Source organism: Heteronotia binoei, chromosome 6 (assembly GCF_032191835.1).
Source record: "Heteronotia binoei isolate CCM8104 ecotype False Entrance Well chromosome 6, APGP_CSIRO_Hbin_v1, whole genome shotgun sequence".
NCBI lineage: Eukaryota > Metazoa > Chordata > Lepidosauria > Squamata > Gekkonidae > Heteronotia > Heteronotia binoei.
Genome location: NC_083228.1, coordinates 149,381,403 through 149,402,273, shown reverse-complemented (window position 1 = coordinate 149,402,273; position 20,871 = coordinate 149,381,403). Strand labels below are relative to the sequence as shown.

Here is a 20,871-nt window from a genome sequence, read left to right as displayed (position 1 = left end):
GACTGATGTTTGCACAGGGGACCTTTCCTTTCCTGAACCGCTTGTCCTCTGAGGTCTGTACCACTCAAGAGTTCTTGGCAAGGCAGCTTCAGCCACAGAAGCAATTGTGCTTCCCTTACCCTGATTCAAGGAGGTTCATAACACAGAAGCAGACCATTTTTAAGATCTGTATCCCAAGAATGTAAACGTTTCCCCCTCCCCCCCAGGATGAGTTTCAGAGATACACGAGGAAGAAGGTGATCTGGATTGACTTGTCGAAACTTCTGGACGAAGATAAATCAAATCACGTTCTTAGTGCTGACAAAGAATGTGTCATATCCAAAGCCGTAATGAAGCCACAGTTGAAAGTAAGTACCACTTTCAGTGGGGCTACAATGTAGGCTGTGGGGTAAAGGGCAGACAGGGAAGAAGCCTTTCCCCAACTCATCCCGTAGTGGAGGAGGAAAGATGCATCTCACGTTACCCCTTCCTGAGGCTAGAGGTGGGCATCTCCTGCACCCCCAACCATTCCCTTTCCCAGAATCCCACTCTACTGACCTTAATACAATCAAAGGCCTCCAGGTCCTTGGGGTGGGGGTCATGAATGGTGTCCCTAAGGCCTCCTAGGGCGAGTGGGCATTGGATGATGGGTAGCCCTCTTGGTCCTTCTCAGGGCCCACAAGGAAAGTCTTTGAGAATGCCATAGCTTGTGGATGTTGGGGTGTACTCTGGGGCCCTGGGCACTGTGGGCATCGTCCAAACTCAGCCTGTTCTGTGGGGGGCAGTCCTTCCTTGCTGCTTGGGAGACAAAAAGGAGGGGTGTGCTGGAGTGACTCCCACCTTTGCTGAGGCACAAGGACCCAGGCCAAGCCCAGAGAATCACCACAAGTCCTCCTCAACCTGCAGAGCCCAAATCCAGCCCAAATTACAGCCGGGGAGGGGGAATTCAGTAACCACCAGGGATTTGATCTGGTGATTCCTAATGGCTGTCTTGCACCCCATTCATGTAGGTGAGATACATCCGGGTACAAAAAATCCGCTATCTATGGGACGTCTCTGCAAAACAGTTCCACAGAATTGGGTGAGTTTTCATGTCCATCTTTTAAAATCTCCACATTCAGAGGCAGTCAGCTTCTGAATCCCAGAGCCAGAAGTGCCTTGGCCCCTGTGCCCTGTTGTTGGCCCTTCAGAGGAACTGGTTGACCACCATGTGAGACAGGAGGCTGGACTAGAGGGACCCTCCCTGGTCTGATCCAGCAGGGCTCTTCTGAGGTTCTTCTAAGGGGAAGGTCTCAGCTTCTCTGCCCTGTTCTTGGCTCTCCAGAGGAACTGGTTGGCCACTGTGTGAGACAGGAGGCTGCACTAAATGGCCCCTCACTGGTCTGATCCAGCAGGGCTCTTCTGTTCTTATGAAGGCCTCAGCCTCTCTGCCCTGTTCTTGGCTCTCCAGAGGAACTGGTTGGCCACTGTGTGAGACAGGAGGCTGGACTAGATGGACCCTCACTGGTCTGACCCAGCAGGGCTCTTCTGATGTTCTTCTCAGGGGAAGGCGTCAGCCTCTCTGCCCTGTTGTTGGCCCTCCAGAGGAACTGGTTGGCCACTGTGTGAGACAGGAGGCTGCACTAGATAGATCTTCACTGCTCTGACCCAGAAGGGGTCTTCTGAGGTTCTTATGACTTGTTGGTGGGAAGTTCTGCATAATAAAAGGTCTCTGATTGTGGTGTGATTTGCCTTGGATTTCCTCTTTCCCAGGTCACTGGAGGACAGCAACACGTGTTATGAAATCCATCACAAGTTTGCTGAGGGGCTGACCACGGAACAGCAGGAGTTCCGGTATGGCCCCTGTCTAGCCAGCTGCTGCCTCAGAGCTATGGTTGCCAGACTGAGGCTAGGAAACTCCTGGGGAATTGGGAACAGAGCCCAGGGAGGACCAGGAACCCAGCGGGCCACGATGCCATGCAGAGTCCACTCTCCAAAGCATCCATTTTCCTCCAGGGGCACGGATCTTTGTAGTCTGGGAAGCAGTTATAATTCCCCAGGTCCCACCTGGAGGCTGGCATGGCTTCTGAGAGCTGAATGCATTCCGAGCCCTCTGTCGCTTCTGTCCGGAGGGTCCACTAATGAATTCCTTCAGAATATGAGGCCTCCTCTTCAAATCTCACCTCAGTCCCAGACTCTTTAGGTGGCCTCAAACATCAGAAGGTCATTCTCTTCCCCCATCCCACCCCTTCCTCTTTGGGAGCGGAAAGATGAATTACATACCTCTCATGAGGGTCTCAATGAAGTCTTAGATAGTGGACTTTTGCAGTGCTTAAAGCTGGAGGAACCTCCCGGGGCCAGAGCATCTCAACATGTGATTCTGAGGCTCAGAGAACTGGGCATTCCCCCTTGCTTTCTGAGGTCTCCTCTAAACTGGAGGGTGGCACTCAGGAAGTGTCTGAAATGCTTCTCTCCCCCTCCCCCCTTGCTTGGCATACCATACCCCCTCTGGAGCCTCACCATCCTCTTTCTGCCCCTCTGTGGTGCTGCCCGGCCCCTCCGCGCAGGTAATCTGCCAAATGCGGATCCTGTGAATTCAGGAGGAGGGGGTTGGGCTAGATGACCCTGGAGGCCCCTTCCAACTCTATGATTCTATGTAGGAGCACCCTAAAGAGAAACTGGCTTGGCTAATCCTGTACTTTAACCTCGCTTGTAGGAGACCCATTTCCTGATGAATGTCTGTCCCAGGGTACAAAATATTTGCTTACAAAAACGTTGAGTGCAGATATGAAAGAAATAAGAGTGTTTTAATAATAAGTATTAGGGAAAGTTAGAATATGAATTTAGATTTTGATCGTTAAGGGTACCTTTATAAGTTAACTTTATAGCTTCGGCGGGAGTCTAGTAATGGAGGGAGGGGAGTTTGGAAAATATCATATGGGCTAGGGATAGAGGTGACATAAATGGATATTGTTACCATATGTTATCAATAAAATTGTTTAACACCAAGAAATAAGAGTGTTATCTTCTTCCCCATAATGTAGAATCATAGAGTTGGAAGGGACCTCTAGGGTCATCTAGTCCAACCCCCTGCACAATGCAGGAAACTCACAAACCCCTCCCCCTAAATTCAGGATCCTCATTGCTGTCAGATGGCCATCTAGCCTCTGTTTGAAAACCTCCAAGGAAGGAGAGCCCACCACCTCCTGAGAAAGCCTGTTCCACTCAGGAACCGCTCTAATGGTCAGGAAACATAGAATCTTAGAGTTGGAAGGGACCTCTAGGGTCATCTAGTCCAACCCCCTGCACACTGCAGGAAACTCACCAACACCTCCCCCTCAATTCACAGGCTCAGCATTGCTGTCAGATCGATGGCCATCCAGCCTCGACTTAAAAACCTCCAAGGAAGGATACGCAGTGTTCCCTCTTCCAATTCCAGCTCTTTCTTGGGTCACAGCAAAGCAAACTTGGTTGAGTTGTCAGGACTGAAAACTGTGTGTGTGTGTGTGTGTGTGTGTGCGCCAGGGTTCTTTTCCTAGGGGTATGGCATGGCCGCTCTCCCCACACCAATCCCTGTCAGATCGGGCTTCTTATGGCACAGATATTAATGCCCTGTCCTCCTTCTCTTTCTTTCTCAGGAAGTTAGTTTGTGGGCCTAACACCATTGAAGTGGAAATTAGCCCCATCTGGAAACTGCTTTTTAAAGAGGTAACCGGCATCTTTGCAAAAAGGTCTTTCCGACCCACAGCCTTGTTTTCATGTGCTTTGTGGAAAAGACTTAAAGCAGGGGTGACTCTTTCACACACATTGTGTGGCTCTTGAGGCCCCCACTGCCCTGTTGGCGGGCTTGGAGAAGGCATGTCTCTTTAAATCACTTCTCCAAGCCTAGCCAGAATGCATTTAAAGTTGCTTCCTTTCTACTTGTCTCCTTTCCCCCTCCCCATCTATTTTCCTTCTTTCCTCCCTCCCTCCCTTCTTTCCTCCTTCCCTTCCTCCCTCCCTTTCTTCCTTCCTTCCTCCCTCCCTCCCCTCCTTCCTTCCTTCCTTCCTTCCTTCCTGCCTCCCTCCCTCCCTCCCTCCCTCCCCTCCTCCCATCCTTTCTTCCACCCACCCTCCCTCCTGTCCTCCTTCCTCCCTCCCTCTCTCCCTTCCTTTCTTCATCCCTCCCTTCCTTCCTTTCTTCCACCCTCCCTCCCTTTCTCCTTCCTTCCTTTCCTTCCTCCCTTCCTTTCTCCTTTCCTCCCTCCCTCCCTCCCTCCTTCCTTCCTTCCTCCCTCCCCTCCTCCCTCCCTCCCTCCCTCCCTTCCTTCCTTCCTTCCTTCCTTCCTTCCTTCCTTCCTTCCTTCCTTCCTTCCTTCCTTCCTTCCTTCCTTCCTTCCTTCCTTTCCTGTCATCGCCAAATACAGATGTGAGCTTAGACTGAAAGCTCCCTAACCAGCCAGCAGGACACAGAGGCCAAGGCCTTCCTCTGATGTTGCTCCTGGATCTGGGATTTGGAGCCTGGCTGCCTCTGCCTGTGGAGGCTCCCCTCAGCCACCATGGCTAGGAGCCTCGGATAGACTTCTCCTCCATGAACTGATCCAATCCCCTTTTCGAGCTGTTTCTTCCTGTGCCCATCATTGCATCCTCCTGCAAAGCATTTCACATTTGAATCACTCTTTGTGTAAACTAGTAACATTTCCTTTTGTTCATCCTGAACCATTTGCCCATCAGTTCCATGAGAGTCAGTTTGGCATAGTGGTTAAGAGCCCAGACTGTAATCTGGGAGAACCGGGTTTGATTCCTCACTCCTCCGCTCGCACCTGCTGATGTGAGCTTGCGTCAGTCACCGTTCCTGAAAGAGCTGTTCTCTCAAGAGTGGTTCTGGAAGAGCTCTCTCTGCCCCACCTACCTCATAATGTGTCTGTTGTGGGGAGGGGAAGGGAAAGGAGATTGTAGACTGCTCTGAGACTTCGAGTGAAGGGTGGGGTATAAATCTCTTCCTCCTCTTTTTTCCTCTTCTTTTTTCCTCTTCTTCTTCTTCTTCCCTTGAGTTGTAGTATTTTGAGAGAGGGAGCAAAATTTTTCTCTGTCCACTCTCTCCACTGTGTGCTTAATTTTATAAGCATCTGTCATGCCCGGCTTTTGTTGTCTTTTTCCAAAGTGAAACGTCCCCGACTCTCCTCGGAGGACAGGTTCTGCAGCCCGGGGGCCACGTTGTCTGTAGCTCAACAGAGGGAGGCCAGTAAATGACACATTGATGAGCATTTCGTGTGGTTGCCCCCTCCCTGTGCCGCCGAAGCCTGCCTGTGACCGCGGGGCTTCTCTTGTGTCTCTAGATCCTGAACCCCTTCTACGTCTTCCAAGCCTTCACCCTGACCCTGTGGCTGTCCCAAAACTACTTTGTATACTCATCCACCATCATCTTCCTGTCCATCATCGCCATCACCTTCACCGTCTACGACCTGCGGCAGGTAAGTCGGCTGCTTTGTCAGCCTTCCTTACATAGCAATTTCCTTTATTGGCATTATAAAACTGTTAGTATAGAAAAGAGTAGGATAAAGGAAAATGCAGAAATAAGATGTGCAGATGTATAAAACACATATTCCATCTTTAAGTTCCATTCTTTAAAAGTTATGAATTAAATCTTTACAAAATAACTTAGTCTACCATAGCACTACGTGTAAGTAGAGCGGTCTGGAGTTTCCATTTGCCACAGTTTCAGTAACATCATCAGCAGTATTGTTTAGCAGAAAAAGCAATTTGTGTGAGTCAGATAAATCTAAAATACTACCAAGAATTGGTGATAAAATGCTATGCTGTACACTGATGTAGTGACGGCATTCTAGTAGCATGTGGAATACTGTCCCAATGGAACCGCTTGCACAAGGACACAATCTATTGAGGAAAGGTGTGCCATTTACTCTTCCTCTTAGGATCGCTGAGGAGAGGACATTAAGTCTAGCAGACAGGTTAAAATGGATAAAAGGAAGTCCTTCTTCACACAAAGGGTGATTAACATGTGGAATTCACTGCCACAGGAGGTGGTGGCGGCCACAAGCATAGCCAGCTTTAAGAGGGGATTGCATAAAAATATGGAGCAGAGGTCCATCAGTGGCTATTAGCCACAGTATGTGTGCATATGTGTGTGTGTGTGTGTGTGTACACACACACATATATTGGGCACTGTGTGACACAGAGTGTTGGACTGGATGGGCCATTGGCCTGATCCAACATGGCTTTTCTGATGTTCTTATGTGACACAGAGTGTTGGACTGGATGGGCCATTGGCCTGATCCAACGTGGCTTCTCTTATGTGACACAGAGTGTTGGACTGGATGGGCCATTGGCCTGATCCAATGTGGCTTCTCTTATGTTCTTATGTGACACAGAGTGTTGGACTGGAGGGGCCATTGGCCTGATCCAACATGGCTTCTCATGTTCTTATGTGACACAGAGTGTTGGACTGGAGGAGCCATTGACCTGATCCAACAGGGCTTTTTCTATGTTCTTATGTGACACAGAGTGTTGGACTGGATGGGCCATTGGCTTGATCCAACGTGGTTTCTCTTATGTTCTTATGTGACACAGAGTGTTGGACTGGATGGGCCATTGGCCTGATCCAACAAGGCTTCTCTTCTGTTCTTATGTGACAAAGAATGTTGGACTGGATGGGCCATTGGCCTGATCCAACAGGGCTTCTCTTATGTGACACAGAGTGTTGGACTGGATGGGCCATTGGGCTGATCCAACATGGCTTCACTTATGTTTTTATGTGACACAGAGTGTTGGACTGGAGGGGCCACTGGCCTGCTCCAACAGGGCTTCTCTTATGTTCTTATGTGACACAGAGTGTTGGACTGGATGGGCCACTTGCCTGATCCAACAAGGCTTCTCTTCTGTTCTTATGTGACACAGAGTGTTGGACTGGATGGGCCATTGGCCTGATCCAACAGGGCTTCGCTTATGTTCTTATGTGACACAGAGTGTTGGACTGGAGGGGCCACTGGCCTGCTCCAACAGGGCTTCTTTTCTGTTCTTATGAAAAGGATCTACATAGTGTTGGATTCTGAAGTTGGTAAAGGATGACCCAAAGTAGATAATATCCCATGGTTGAGGGGAGAGCAAGTCTTATTGGCTGCGCTGTACAAATTCACTAGTTCTGCCTCTGAAAGTCAGCCTTCTTTCTCCTCTGGAGAGGGAGAGCAGAGGCTGCTCCTGCCTTTGCTTACAGGGTGAGTGGGAGGCCTTGGGAGGCGGAGGGGGGGCTCCATCACTCCCTGCAGACAGGCTGGCCCAGGAGGCCTTGTGATCCCGGGTCTGATGTTCAAGGGCAGTGGTGCAGTGCCATTCCCATGCCAGGATGCCACTCAGGACAAAGCTGGCAAGCAGCTGCACAGACCAGTGTGGAAATGCCCCCAGGAGATGGAAATATGTACCAGTGGGAGGACTGCTCAGTTTGGTCTGGTTTTGCAGTGCATTCCAGTGCACGAGCGCAGAAACAATGTGCCCTGCATTCACGGTGCTTTGGCAAAAAACCAGGCCTGTTTGGAGCTCCAGAGTGTGAGCCACACCCCGCTGGACCTGGATTATCTTGGGATGAACCCAGTGGATTCCTGAAGCCTGCAGGGCCTGCCCAGCTCTGGAGTCCCTGGGGGGTGTCTTTGCCCAGTGGAAGGGAGTGATAGTGCAGAACACTCCCTGTCCACCATTTCCGTGCGAGGGGCTTCAGCCACGGATGCACCACAGTCAGGACTGGGGATGGGAGGCGGGGAGAAGCCCCGCTGAAGGAAGGCGACTGCAGGCACTCCAAACAAGAGGAGCTGGTTGGGGAAGGGGTGGATTGAAACCCATCCTCAAAGCACAAATGGGAAGCGCACTCCTGGGTAGGTTCCAGGCTGCACCCAGTGCTAGTATATCGCACTTATCGTAACAGCCTCGCTGCTAATATTCCCCTGAGTTACTTCGAACTGAAAAATAAGCTTAAAGATACAGTGGCTCATAAGGAAAGACAATTATCTATTAAGAACTGGGATTTCCTTATTAGTGCCTCTACTGCCTCTAATGGTAGACTTTTCAGGTCATTAGTTACTGGTGCTTCTGATGTGAAGAGTCACTGTTCTAGACACTCCATTCCTGCCGAGGTCTGGATAGACCATTTCCATCATTTATTTTTTGACCCTCTGACCATTGTATCTGATCAGCAAGATCAAGAACATAAGAGAAGCCATGTTGGATCAGGCCAACGGCCCATCCAGTCCAACACTCTGTGTCACATAGTGGCAAAAAATTTTATATACACACATACACTGTGGCTAATAGCCACTGATGGACCTCTGCTCCATATTTTTATCTAAACCCCTCTTGAAGGTGGCTATACTTGTGGCCACCACCACCTCCTGTGGCAGTGAATTCCACATGTTAATCACCCTTTGGGTGAAGATCCACCTGAATGGCCCCCTGTTAGTCCTAATGAGATTAGTAATCTATTCAATAATTTAAAGGCAGGGAAGGCCCCAGCCCCAGGTGGACTCCCACCAGAATTATTTACAAACAGTTCTGACTGGGGGGCTTCCCCTCTGGCGACTCTCTTCACAGTGATCGATAAAACAGGGGCCGTGCCTGAATCATGGACAAATTCCATAGTTGTCCCAATTTATAAGAAGGGTGCCCCACAAGAACCAGAGAACTATCACCTAATTAGTCTGCTTGACATAGCAGGCAAATTATATGCGAGACACCTCTTGGGAAAACTCACTTCGTGGACGAAAGAGCAAAATCTCCCAAGTAGGGAACAGATCGGATTTTGTCCTGGCAATCTACAATGGACCACTGTATAATTTTTAACCATCTGATAGAGAAATACAGCGGTAGAGGGGGAAGAAGGCTGTTTGTGGCCTTCCTTGATTTAAAAGGGGCACTTGACTCTATTCCCAGGGATCTTTTCTGGAACAAATTGGACATCACGGGTCTGGATAAACGCCTACTTTTTCTTATTCGACATGAGGGACGGTGGCTCAGTGGTAGAGCACCTGCCTGCTAAGCAGAAGGTCCCAGGTTCAATCCCCACTGGCATCTCCAACTCAAAAGGGGTCCAGGCAAGTAGGCGTGAAAAACCTCAGCTTGGGACCCTGGAGAGCCATGAATGGGGCTGTGGCTCAGTGGTAGAGCATCTGCTTGGGAAGCAGAAGGTCCCAGGTTCAATCCCTGGCATCTCCAACTAAAAAGGGTCCAGGCAAATAGGTGTGAAAAACCTCCGCTTGAGACCCTGGAGAGCCATGAATGGGGCTGTGGCTCAGTGGCAGAGCATCTGCTTGGGAAGCAGAAGGTCCCAGGTTCAATCCCTGGCATCTCCAACTAAAAAGGGTCCAGGCAAATAGGTGTGAGAAACCTCCGCTTGGGACCCTGGAAAGCCATGAATGGGGCTGTGGCTCAGTGGTAGAGCATCTGCTTGGGAAGCAGAAGGTTCCAGGTTCAATCCCCACTGGCATCTCCAACTCAAAAGGGTCCAGGCAAAGAGGCGTGAAAAGCCTCAGCTGGAGACCTTGGAGAGCCCCTGCCAGTCTCAGTATAAAAGAGTGACTTTGATGGACCGAGGGGGGTCTGACTCAGTAGAAGGCAGCGTCATAGGTTCATATGTTCATATGAAAGACAGGCTTCGCTTGGCCTCCCAAGAACTTCTGATAGTCCCTGGCCCAGGAGACGCCCGTCTTGCCTCTACTTTTTCAGTCCTGGCCCCGACCTGGTGGAATCAGCTCTCTGTGGAGTTCCAGGCCCTACCTGGCTCATTAGCCTTCCGTATGGCCTGCAAAACGGAGCTGTTCCGGCAGGTCTTTCGATGAGGCAGCGGGCATCTGTTTATGGCCTCCCCCCTACTGCTCTTCTGCACTACTGTACTGTGGTGCCGTATTGTGGTACTATTTTTGTGCTATACCTCCTTGCTGCCATGGCATCTTGCTGAATCATCTTGTGGCACTTTAATGAATGTTGTAATGGGTTTTATTGTGATTTTATTGTGATTTTATTTCTATTTTGATGTGCTCCGCTCTGAGCCCCCAGTGGGCGAATGGGCAGAATATAATCAAACAAACAACAAATAATAATAATAATAATAATAATAATAATAATAATAATAATAATAATAATAATAATTTTATTGTGATTTTAATTGAAATTGTTGTACTCCGCTCTGAGCCCCCCAAAAGGGGGGAGGGGCGGAATAGAAATAAAATAATAATAATAATAGTAATGATGATGATGATGATGAAGCAGAGTCTCAGTAGGGGAGAATCTAAGGGGGGGGGAGCTAAAGCTGGGAAGAGGTTTGCAAACTCAGGAGTTAAAGAGGAAAAATGTGAATACTGGCTGTCATTCAGGCAGTAGGGAAAAGGAAAGGAAAGGTCCCCTGTGCAAGCACCAGTCGTTTCCGACTCTGGGGTGACTTTGTTGCTTTCACAACGTTTTCACGGCAGACTTTTTTTACGGGGTGGCTTGCAATTGCCTTCCCCAGTCATCTACGCTTCCCCCCCCAGCAAGCTGGGTACTCCTTTGACCGACCTCGGAAGGATGGAAGGCTGAGTCAACCTGGGGCCAGCTACCTGAACCAGCTTCTGCTGGGATGGAACTCAGGTCATGAGCAGAGAGTTCGGATCACAATACTGCAGTACTGCTGCTTTACCACTCTGCGCCACGGGGCTGCTAAGGCAGTAGGGGGAAGTGCTTAATTGCCTTCTGGACCACTCATTGCCTCCCTGTGACAAGCGTTCTTGGAAAGGCGAGAAGAGCCAGAGTCCTGCAGCACCTTCAAGACTAACAAAATCTGTGGCAGGAGGAGCTTTCGTGACTCACAGCTCACTCCTTCCGATACCTTGGAAAGGGGGAGATGCACCTGATGGGACCTCCTCTCCCTCCCGCATGTTGCTGTCTGGGGATTGAGACCGCTGGGAGGGGCCCTCTTGGCCATCAAAGAAGCTCATTTGGTGGGCAGAAGAGAAAGGGGCCTTTTCAGTGGCGGCCCCATGATTTTAGAACAACCTCCCCAGGGAAGTGCGCCTGCCCCCCCCCCCTCGCTTGTGATCTTTAGGAGGCAGCTGGTGGTTTTATTTAGGATCACATTTGAATAAGTTATTGGGAGACTTAAATTTCTAATTTTAAATTTCTATTTTTATGGTTTTTTGATGTGTTTTATGTACATTGTAAGCTGCCTTGAACTCTGTAAGGAAGAAAGGCGGCTGATAAAGGTTTTCAATAAATAAAGCCAGTATGTGGGGGAGGAGGCTCCTGGCCCTCCATGGACGGAAGCAGTCTATCTGTCCAGGGACATTCCTGAGCGAGCTTCTTTCCCCTGACTGTCCGGCTCCTTCAGGCTCTCTGCAGCCCAGGGCAAGGGAAGAGCGGGTGGGGCCACAAGAAGCCTCTTTGGTTTCCCTTTGCTTTGTTTGGGGACCTGGTGTTGGCAGCTGAAGGTTCCCAGAGAGCAAAGCTGGCCTCCCCATTGTGTGCCCCTCCTCCGCCCCACCCCATTCCTGCCAGGCTGTGTGCAGAAAGGCCCCCTCCCGGCATCTCACCTTCCGCTTTCCCATCTGCAGCAATCCATCAAGCTACACAACCTGGTGGAAGAACACAACAACGTCACAGTCACAGCCTGGATTAAAGATGAAGGTGTGTGTTGCAGCCCCGGCAGCTGCCTTCTGCTGACCCTCTCCATCTTCTCTCCTGGCACCTCTAAAAACCACAGAAGAATCACCGGCAGAATGGCACCTCTGGGCATTCTGCCTCTCCTTGGCAGTCTGTGGGTGCTCTCAGCTCTCGGGAGGAGGATGCTGATGGCCCAGGCTGGTGCTCCTTGGTCTCGTCTGGAGGGTTGCCAACTCCAGGCTGGGAAATTTCTGGAGGGTGGAGTTTGAGGGGGTGGGAGTTTGAGGAGGGAGGTCAGGAGGGATGCGATGCCATGGGAGTTCATGCCCTGAAGCTGCTGTCTTCTCCAGGGGAAGTGATTCCTGTAGTCTGGGAGTCAAATGTCATTCCAGGAGATCTCCAGGCCCCACCTGGAGGATGGCAACCCTAGGTCCAGAAACAAGTCAAGGTGCTGGTTTTGGCCAACCAAGTTCTCTGGGGCTTAGGCCTTCTGTACCACAGAGAAGAAGAAGATATTGGATTTATTATCCCGCCCTATACTCTCAATCTCAAAGTCTCAGAGAGGCTCACAATCTCCTTTACCTCCCCCTCCCCACAACGGACGCACTGTAAAGTAGGTGGGGTTGAGAGAGCTCCCCCAGTAGCTACCCTTTCAAGGACTCTGCGAGAGCTATGGTTAACCCAAGGCCATTCCAGCAGGTGCAAATGGAGGAGTGGGGAATCAAACCCGGGTCTCCCAGATAAGAGTCTGCGCACTTCACCACTACACCAAACTGGCTCTCATCTTCTAAGCATCAAGGGACTTTCCTGGCAGTGCCCACCAGAGGAGGACACCATGGAGAGGCCTCCTTCGTGGTGGCTCCTCAGCTCTGGAATTGCTTGCATTGGGGAATCTGTCAGAAGCTCAACATGAGCCACCAAGAAGAGCAGAGAATCCATTCTTCTTATTTGGCTCTTTGCGGCATGTGAGAAGACGTGGTCCAGGGGTGCTTGGACCAGAGTCCTGGAGGACTCTGGAGAGGAGAGGAGGCTGGGTGGGCCAGATCCCATTCGTTCCATTGTGGCTTAAAGAGGAGTCTTCCGGCTGCTTTTCCTTGCAAGTGGCTGTCTCCCCCAAAGACAGAGTAGGTGAGCAGAGACGGGCACGAGCCAGCTCACAAACAAAAGTTCATGATGGATTTTGGGCAGTTTGTAGTTTGCAAAATGAACATCTGCCATGAACTTCCACACATTTTACAGCCATTTGTGAGCAATGTGTGGCAGTCTGTGAAGAGCAGAAGGCAGGGGCTTAAATGGCTGAGAGCCATAAAAAACAGCTGAGCAATGGGGAGCAGAAAGCAGGGGTTTAAATGGCTCCAAGCCACTCAACCCCCTATTTTCTGCTCCCCTCTGATTTTCCTGAGGAAGCCCCTGCTTTCTGGTTCATTTCAGTTTGTGCCCATCCCTATAGGAGAGTCACCCAGGTGTCAATCTGGGCCCATCCGTATCAGCAGCCCCTCCCAGTCCTCCAGGACTGTGTTCCGAGCCCCCCTCATCCTTGGTCTTGCTTCCCTGCAGGTCGCCGTCAGATGAAGTCTTCTTCCTTGGTGCCGGGAGACATCCTCCTCTTAGAAGGCCAGAAGCATTCCCTGCCTTGTGATGCCATCCTCCTGGACGGCAGCTGCATCATCAACGAGGGGATGCTGACAGGTACCGAGCAGGGGAGGGCAGGAAGGGCTGAGGGGCACAAAGGGGCCCTGGTGGCTCAATGGAAGAGCCTCTGCTTGGCACGCAGAAGGTCCCCGGTTCAATCCCCAGCAGCATCTCCAATTTAAAAAGGACCAGGCCGGAGGGGTTGTGAAAAGACCTTCTCTGCCTGAGACCCTGGAGAGCAGCTGCCTGCCTGAGTAGACAAGATGGACTGGTTCTCTGATTCAATATCAGGCAGCTTCCTGTCTAGAGTTGCCAAGTCCAATTCAAGAAATATCTGGGGACTTTGGGGGTGGAGCCAGGAGACATTGGGGCGGAGCCAGGAACAAGGGTGTGACAAGCAGAATTGAACTCCAAGGGACAGCACACCTTTTTAAATGTCTTCCTTCCATAGGAAATAATGAAGGATAGGGGCACCTTCTTTTGGAGCTTATAGAACTGGACCCCATGGTCCAATCGTTTTGAAACTTTTGGGGGGGGGGTACTTTGGGGAGAGGCACTAGATACTAAACTGAAAATTTGGTGCCTCTACCTCAAAAAACAGCTCCCCCAGAGCCCCCGAAACCTCCAGATCAATTCCCCATTACACCCTATGAGAATCGATCTCCACATAGGGAATAATGAAGTGCTCAGAAGACATTCCACCCCCCTTCTGGCGACTCTGAAGCCACGGATTGGCCTCTCTACTCACGAGTTGCTGCCAGCTTCTTCCAAGTAACACAGACACCCCATCCCAAGTGGAAGCCTTTCAATCGGAGACTGGAGCCTCCGGAGGGGGAAAGTGACACGGTGGCTTTGAGGATGGGGCTTCCCCCCTTCGGCCAGCTGACTGGGGGCGGGAAGGAGCCTGGGAAAGTGGAAGAACCTCCGCCGGGATCTGGGGAATGGCAAGCTTATTCCTGTCTTTGCGTGTCCAGCGACACTCCCTGCCTGGGGAAAAGGCTGCAGATGTCGGGGGGGGGGGGGGGGACATGGGAAGGGAGAGAGCTCGTGAGCAGGCAGGGGAGGGGCACGTGGGCAGGTGGGGGAAGGGAAGGAGGGCGTGTGGGGAGCTGTGGGGGAAGAAGAGGGGAGGGGCCCTGGGAGCTCTCAGAACATGGACTGGCCTCGGCTGAGCAAGTGAGCTTGTGTGCTCATGGCTCTCAGTAAGGACCTGATTTGCGGGTTTTGTACACTCCTGATGGTGTTGTCTCCCTGAGCCTGTCTGTTTCCTTCTCTTAATTGCTTACCAACTGCTGTTTTCTCGATAACTATGTTTAGCCAATATTTCCAGAGCCAGATTTCAATAGAAGGAAACCTGTTTTGTTTCCAGTGGTTTGCGACTAGCAGCCTTGAAGCCACAACCGGATTTTGTGGAGCATCACCAGAATCCTTCTCTAAGGATTCCTTCATTTGGCCTAATAATTCATTATTTAATTAATCTGTGGGCTTTGGTGCCTGCGCCGGTGAAAGCCAGACAAGCCAGACAAACAGACATGGGTTCTGTTTCAGGTGAAAGCGTCCCAGTGACCAAGACCGCCCTGCCCCACACGGAAAACACCCTCCCCTGGAAAACGCACAGCGTGGAGGACTACCGGCGGCACGTCCTCTTCTGCGGCACGGAAGTCATCCAGACCAAGCAGACCGCTAAAGGGCCCCCCAGAGCAGTCGTGTTGCAGACGGGTGAGAGGGGGCTCCTCTCTGGAGGGGGGGTGGGGGTGGGTCAAACCAGGTGGAGCAGAAGAGCCATGGAAAGAAAGCAACCACCACTCCACAATTGAGGCATACCGGCACTTGCTTGATTGGAACCGGGTAAGAGAAACAAGCTGACAACTTCAAGCAGAGTCGACTGGACCTTCAGAGAGCCATGTTCAGGGCCTCTGGGAAAATAGGAAGAGCCCTGCTGGGTTAGACCAGGGAGGATCCACCTAGTCCAACATCCTGTCTCACACAAGGGCAACCCATTCTTCTGGAGGGCCAACAACAGGGCAGAGAGACCAAGGCCTTCCCCTGAGAAGAACATCAGAAGAGCTCTGCTGGATCAGACCAGTGAGGGTCCCTCTGGTCCAGCCTCCTGTCTCACACAGTGGCCAGCCAGTTCCTCTGGAGGGCCAACAACAGGGCAGAGAGGCCAAGGCCATCCCCTGAGAAGAACATCAGAAGAGCCCTGCTGGGTCAGACCAGGGAGGGTCCATCTAGTCCAACCTGTTGTCTCACACAGCGGCCAGACAGTTTATCTGGAGGGCCAATAACAGGGCAAAGAGGCTGAGGCCTTCCCCTGAGAAGAACGTCAGAAGAGCCCTGCTGGGTCAGACCAGGCAGGGTCCATCTAGTCCAGCCGCCTGTCTCACACAGCAGCCAGCCAGTTTCTCTGGAGGGCCAATAACAGGGCAGAGAGGCCAAGGCCTTCTCCTGAGAAGAACGTCAGAAGAGCCCTGCTGGGTCAAACCAGTGAGGGTCCATCTAGTCCAGCCTCCTGTCTCACACAGTGGCCAGCCAGTTCCTCTGGAGGGCCAACAACAGGGCAGAGAGGCCGAGGCCTTCCCCTGAGAAGAACGTCAGAAGAGCCCTGCTGGGTCAAATCAGGCAGGGTCCATCTAGTCCAGCCACCTGTCTCACCCAGTGGCCACCCAGTTCCTCTGGAGGTCCAACAACAGGGTATAGAGCAGGGGTGTCAAACATGTAGCCTGGGGGCCAAATCTGGGTATGGATGGAGAGTATGGCCTTCCTCTGGAGTTGCCTCCTGGCTCTGGGATTCAGCAGTTGACTGACACTGAACATGGAGGTTCCTTTTATTCCACGTCTAGTAGCTGTCGATGGACCTCTTCTCCATGAATCTGTCTAACCCTCTTCTAGAACTGCCGACGCCTGTGGTCTTCACTACATCTCCCGGCAGTGAATTCCACATTTCAGTCACTCACTGTGTAAAGAAGTATTTCCTTTTCCCATCCTGAAACTATCCACTTAATTTGGTGCCCTCAAGTTTGGGTCGCCGTATTACTCTGTCTGTAGCAGTAGAAAAGAGCAGGAGTCCAGGAGGACCTGAAAGACTCGCAGGGTGTGAGCTTGCAGGCTTCACCGCTCACTGCTTCAGAGACTGCTCACTCCTGCGCTTTTCCTCCCTCTGTGACCCTCTTTCCTTCCGACGGGACATCTTGCTGCAGGCTTCAACACGGCCAAGGGAGACCTGGTGAGATCCATCCTCTACCCGAAGCCCCTGAACTTCAAGATCTACAGAGACGCCTTCAAGTTCATCTTGGGCCTGGTCGTGATCGCCATCCTGGGCACGGTCTACGCCATCTATGTTTACACCAGCCACAAGGTGAGGTTGAGGTTGGAGAAGAGGGTGGGAACCAGGGAGCGTGAGAAAGAGGGGATTCCTTTTGCAGAATCCTGGGGTCATTTGGGCAGAGTGCCAGATTTGGGGGTGGGGGGAGGCTTGCCCTGTGGGTCCAGAGGGCCGTCTGTTTGTTGCACCAATTAAATTGCAACCTCCCCCCCCCACTCCCTCCGAGATCCAGAGAGAAATCCCAGGAAGCAAACCCAGCCGTGCAACCGAAGCGTCCATCAAAAATTGGTGGGGGATTGGGTGGGGAGGGAGAGATTCTTCTTCGCCACCTCCCCATGTTGCAGCCAGGCTCTCCCTGGGGCCATCTGACAACACAGTTTTGTGTCCTCTGGGTTGGCCCTAACTAGAGGTGTGAGATGGGCTTTGGTTTTCAAAGAGAGAGAAGATCAGATCATGGATGGGCAGCATTTCCCCAGTTCCACCTCTGGCTGGACTTTGCCTGCCCCTCTCCCCCCACTCTCCAAGGGACCAGCTGCCCCAGGGGAAAGCTTCCCATTGCCCCCCCCCCCCCCGCTGGCATGGGACAGCACTCTGTCTTGACCATCTGGAGGGCTCTCTCTTCCCCCAGCAACCCGGATCACTCACCCTGGTCATGGCCCTCCTCATGCTGACGGTTCCGGTGCCCCCGGCCCTCCCTGCCGCCCTCACCACCGGCATCGTTTACGCCCAGCGGAGGCTGAAGAAGAAGAAGATCTTCTGCATCAGCCCTCAGAGGATCAACATTGGCGGGCAAATCAACCTGGTCTGCTTTGACAAGGTGCGCGGAGAGCCCCCCCCCCCCGTTTGTGCAGGCTGAGGAGGGGGGGATGGAGTGGCTGAGGGAAGTTGGGCTATCTGCAGCAGAAGCCCTGGAGCAATCCCTCCCTCCCTCCCCCTCTCTCTCTCTCTCTCCCCTTTCTCCTTCCCTCCCTCCCTCCTGCTCTCTCTGTCCCCTCTCTCTCTCCCCTCCCTCCCTCCCACTTTCTCCCTCTCTCTCTCCCCTCTCTCTGTCCCCTCCCTCCTTCCCTCCCTCCCGCTCTCTCCCTCTTTCTCTCCCCCTCTCTCTCCCCTCCCTACCTTCCTCCCGCTCTCTCCCTCTCTCTCCCCTCCCTCTCTTCCTTCCTTCTCCTGCTTTCTCCCCCTCTCTCTTCCCTCTCTCTCTCTCCTCCCTCCCTCCCACTGTTTCCCTCTCTCTCCCCTTCCTCCTTCCCTCCCTCCCCCTCTCTCCCTCTTTCTCTCCCCTCTCCCCCCTCCCTCCCTCCCTCCCTCCCACTGTTTCCCTCTCTCTCTCCTCTTTCTCTCCCCTCCCTCCCTCCCTCCCTCCCTCCCTTCCTTCCTTCCTTCCTTCCTTCCTTCCTTCCTTCCTTCCTTCCTTCCTTCCTTCCTTCCTTCCTTCCTTCCTTCCTTCCTTCCTTCCTTCCTCCCTCCCTCCCTCCCTCCCTCCCTCTCTTCCTTCCTTCCTCCCTCCCTCTCCCCTCCCTCCCTTCCTTCCTCCCTCTCTCCCGCTTTCTCCCTCTCTCTCCCGTCTCTCTCTCCCCTCACTCCTTCCCTCCCTCCTTCAGTTTCTCCTTCAGGCTGGGCGTGATGGGCAGATGGGAGCCCTTGCCCCCCGGCACTGAAGTGGTTTTGCTGTTTCCTTGAATCTAGACTGGCACCCTGACGGAAGACAGCCTGGACCTCTGGGGCATCATCCCTTGCCCACACGGCAGGTAGGACTCCCAGTGAGGGCTGGCCTTCGACTGTGACCGGCACCCTCAGCAAGGCTATATTCTGGCATCCCCCCCCCCGCACTGATGACGTCACTGAGTCACATGGGGTGCCCAATATGGCGCACCCGGAAGGCTGGCGCCCTAGGCAATCCCCTCGTTTGCCTGGTGGGAGGGCTGGCCCCGGGCCCAGTCCCCCCCCCAGCCGGATCCCAGGGAAGTTGGCAGGGCTCTGCTGCCCTTGTGGAAGGGGGCAAGGAAGCTGCCAGGCACTGAATCAGACCTTGCTTCATCTAGGGGTGTCAGCCCCCAGGTGGGGCAGGAAATAGGTTAAAAGCCTCAAAAATGTTAAACAAATAATGTAAGTGGTTTATAAATAAACAAGCATGAATAATGTGAAGTGAAATTAATCAAAGAATACACACAGACCACACCCGCACTCAAGTCTCTTAATGGACGAATCAACGTTGCAAAAGTCATAGAAACCGTTCAGATGGTGGCAAAGGCAGGTTCTTCTGGAGAGTCCAGTGCTCCAAGATGTCCTCACGAGTACAATGAAGAGATAATCAAGCACAGTGAGGCATATAAAACGCGACAGGGTCGTACTTGATCCCGTTTCACAGTAAAGCTTCTACCAGCTGCACAGAAAAATGTACAAATCAATGCACTGTAAGAGTAAATGTTTTTCTTAAAAAAGATATAAAAATGCAGCATTGCATACCTTCTAAACACCATCATACATCTTACAAAAGAGCAGAACTTCAGAATTCTCATCAACAGTGTGAGCACTAAACAGACGACAAGGTGAAAAATACATACTGGTGCTACAGAAATCCAGTCAGTTAAAGCTACAGACATCCTCTCATAGTAAGTTAACTCCCAAACAAAGTTCTTTAAAGAAAACACGATAGATCCCAATCATGCTTTCCAGGGCATGGGCAGAGAACCCTGTAAATACCTACATAATTTAGTCGAGCACATTGTAGTATCCTTGAGGGTAACCCTAAAACCCGCAATAGGGTGTATAAACTCTCTAAGGTCCAGAGAGAGGGCACACGCTCCACATTTAAAGCGCCCTCCATTCTGAATAGCCGGAGGTCCTATTTTACAAACATCAGATCTAATAATCGCATCAGCGATGGATCTTCAAACTCAAGACTCTGGTACACAAGGGACTTAATAATGATTGGAATCTATCGTGTTTTCTTTAAAGAACTTTTTTTGGGAGTTAAGTTACTGTGAGAGGATGTCTGTAACTTTAACCGACTGGATTTCTGTAGCACCTGCGTGTATTTTTCACCTTGTGATCTGTTTAGTGCTCACGCTGTTGATGAGAATTCTGAAGCTCTGCTCTTTTGTAGGATGTAGGATGATGTCTAGAAGGTATGCAATGTTGCATTTATATATCTTTTTAAGAAAAATATTTACTCTTATAGTACATTGATTTGTACATTTTCCTGTGCAGCTGGTAGAAGCTTTACTGTGAAACAGGGGATCAAGTACGGCCCTGTCGCATCTTATTTGCCTTGCTGCACTGGATTAGCTCTTCATTGTATTTGTGAGGACATCTTGGAGTGTTGGACTCCTCAGAAGAACCTACGTTTGCCGCCATCTGAACTGTTTCTATGACTTTTGCAGCATTGATTAGTCCATTAAGAGACTTGAGTGCGGGTGTGGTCTGTGTGTATTCTTTGATTAATTTCGCTTTATATTATTCATGCTTGTTTATATATAAAGCACTTACATTATTTGTTTAACATTTTTGAGGCTGGTTTCTCGCGGAGGCTTTTACCTATTTCCTGCTCCATTATTCTGCAATTCTCGGTTGGTTACCTAATCCCCAGGTAGGGGCAGGGGATCCCCCAGTGTGGAGACCCTCCCCCCCTTCAGGGTCATCGGAAAGCGGGGCGAGGGGGGGAGGGAAATGTTTGCTGGACATTATTCCCTATAGAGACCGATTCCCATAGGGTATAATGGAGAATCGATCCATGAGTCTCTGGGGCTGCTTTTTGAGGTAGAGGCACCAAATTTTCAGAATAGCATTTCGTGCCTCTCTTCAAAACATCCCCCAAGTTTCAAAAGGATTGGACCAGGGGGTCCGATTCTATGAGCCCTCAAAGAAGGTGCCTCTCTCCATTATTCCAGTGGAGGGAAGACATTTAAAAGGTGTGTGGTCCCTTTAAATGTGATGGTCAGAACTCCCTTTGGAGTTCAGTTGTGCTTGTCCCAACCTTGTTCCTGGCTCCGCCCCTAAAGTCCCCAGATATTTCCGGAGTTGGACCAGGCCCCCCTCAGCTCATCCAGGCCGGTTCTGTCCACTCAACCTGGCAGCTGCTCTCCGGGTCTCTGGCAGAGAGACGTCTCTTGCCTCCCCGACTGCTCAGTCTTTTCAGCTGGAGATGCCCAGAGGAATGGAGCCAGGCCCTCCTGCATGCCCAGCAGAGATCTGGGGGTGAAGCCTTGATAGGGCAGAGCCCGGATCCAGCCCAGGGCAGCCAGCTGGCCGGCAGAATGTGGCTGTGTTCATCCGGCACATGTGAATGGCTTCTGTAACAGTCCCTGGAAGCTCCTGGCCCCACTTTCCGTGGGAGGCCT

At 51.6% G+C, this 20,871-nt stretch overlaps 1 non-coding gene and 1 pseudogene across 1 annotated transcript; both read left to right on the top strand.

The window, feature by feature from the left end:
- Positions 1–20,871, top strand: part of LOC132574436 (probable cation-transporting ATPase 13A5) — a 61,397-nt pseudogene that overhangs the window by 10,000 nt on the left and 30,526 nt on the right.
- TRNAP-GGG (transfer RNA proline (anticodon GGG)) lies at positions 9,085–9,156 on the top strand. Its single transcript has one exon. It is a non-coding gene; the product is annotated as a tRNA-Pro (tRNA).